We start from the raw sequence: 2,407 nt of genomic DNA, 5'->3' as shown, positions 1-2,407 counted from the left end.
TCATTAAGATTAGGATCACAATCATAGCCAATATATTATCACTGACATATTTAAGTTTTATTTTCTCCACATATATAAACATGATCCAATATCAACAAAAAACTAGTTCAAGAAATTTGAGTTGAAATCAAATAAATTCCTTTCTAGGCTTAAATAATACCAAATGCAAGAAATAGAAAAAAAATGTCCATTAATCTAATTAGAAATTCCTTTCCAGGCGAACACTGTATTGTGCAGCAACAGCCTTCAACCGTGCCGCCGAGAATACAAACCTGCACCACAGGTAACATGGGGGTTATGTTATTAAATAATGTATTATGCTGCCATGTTGTGGATTATATCACACTTAAGTTTTGTTTAAAATTTAAAACGTTTTCAAGAACAAACCAATAAAGAATATTCAAGATATATAATGAATTTGTTTTTGGGAGAATCATCAAGAGAATATTCATCTTAAATATAAAAGCAAACCAGATTCAATAGATTCAGATATTGTCAAACCATTAACAATAACCAATACATAATCACTCAAAAATATAATCAAATTCAAATCAAATACACCATGCGAACATGATCATACAAGTAACGTAAAATCATCTTCTAACTTTTGTTAAATATAAATGAAATGCATAATTGGTTCAAAGTTTCCAAACCATTAACAATAGCTGATACATAACCATTCAGTAATATAATCAAAGTCATCATAAGAGAATGATCACACAACTTATTATATAGCATACATATAGTAGCACAAATTCAAACAAGTAAATCATTGTAAAGGAACTTACTTTCAACAATAAGAAATCAAGCTTTCAACATAATTCTGACCATTGGACCACCAAGGTATATTGATCATTTCTCCTTTATTATCTCTCTAACTATAGAGAATTGGTGGTCTTTGAAGATAATCATTTATGGTCAATAATAGTTTATCGTTCTTCTCCAAAAGGCATAATGGCAACAAACAACGGCACAAGTCATCAACGTGATAATCACTTTGGATATTCTGATAACTAATTTTGAATAACTGAGTCCAAGACTCTTGAACTCCAAATTCCTTCATTTGCCATATAACAAAATGAGTTTTTTTGAAATCATGAGAAAAACAAAGATAATCATTTAAGACACTTAGATTTGGTATAACAATTGGCACTTCATTGAAACCATGAGGAGGCAACAACTTAGTATGTGTCTCGGTACCCAAATCAAGTGAAATAATCACAAATTGCTCAATAGTAATACCCTTGCAATTATAATCATAACCAATGTAATTGTGAATTGCCAACCAATTAACACTACCTCTCACATGCACAACCTTCATCTGGCGATGATGATGAATCATAGGGGAATCTTGGATATTTCTCCAAACATTAACACCCAAACTAAAAACTCTTACATTTGTTGTCTTTGGAGTGAAATACACCACCTTATAAGTTTCTGTTGAATTATCATAACCAAATGTGAAATGAAAAGGGAAACCTAGGCCATCATCACAATCTAATTTTTCCGATATTGTCCTCGTGGCCGGGTTCCAAACACGAAGCCATTTCTCTCTATACCCCCCTTCGTCCGCTCTATACCCACTTCCACCGAATAAGCAAAGCAATCCATTGCAGGAACCAACGATGGTGTGGCCGTCCTTGTCCGTCAGTTGATAGTAAGAATCTCTTGGATGATTGATAGTGATTGGAGGGTTTTTATGGAAAGGAAAGAGAGACTGTGAAGAACACAACCTGGGAAAACATGGTATACCGATTGTATGATACAATTGTGCAGACTGCATCTTGTGTAGTTCTGTTAAAGTGCAATTTAGCGAAGGAGGGTTCGGATATGAGGTACTTCCATGATTTACTCACACACTTCAGCCGCATGAGAGATTTGACAGAAAGGAAGGAAAGCACTTCCGCAATAAGTTCATCTGGGAGGAATACCTGCGACTGAGATGGAGGGAGGAGATTCATGCTGCTTGGAGAATTGGAGCTGAAACGCTGAACCCTAATACTTTTTTTTTTGACAAACCCTAATACCTATGTAAACCCTATTTAATCCGCCGATAAATTTTTACATTTTTGGAAGACATGTTCTCTTTTCAATAAGTTTGATTCCATATATATATTTTTTTTAAGGAAGTTTTGATTCCATATTTTTCTTCTGTAACAAACAATTGTTTCACTCCAACAAACTTTTATTTTCTTAAAAAAACAAACTCCTTTTTTATGTGCACTCTATCTCTTCCATAACAAACAATTTTCTTTTTAATTTAAATAATTGTAAAGCAATATAAAAAATTTCAACTTCGCAGTAATCGAAGTATAACCGTGTCCTTCTAATTTGGACTTAAATTTTTTAACAATGTTACAACCATATTTATAGAATATCTACTCTTCATTGATCCATTGTTATATAT

General features: G+C 32.9%; 1 pseudogene; it reads right to left on the bottom strand.

The window, feature by feature from the left end:
• Window positions 1-790: 790 nt before the first annotated feature.
• On the bottom strand, window positions 791-1,961 carry LOC146907443 (F-box/kelch-repeat protein At3g23880-like; annotated as a pseudogene).
• Between the last annotated feature and the right edge of the window lie 446 nt (window positions 1,962-2,407).

Source organism: Medicago sativa, chromosome 7 (assembly GCF_051527215.1).
Source record: "Medicago sativa cultivar Bolivia chromosome 7, Bolivia_mono, whole genome shotgun sequence".
Lineage (NCBI taxonomy): Eukaryota > Viridiplantae > Streptophyta > Magnoliopsida > Fabales > Fabaceae > Medicago > Medicago sativa.
Note: the sequence above shows the minus strand (reverse complement) of the source record. Positions and strands in the feature narration are given on the sequence as shown.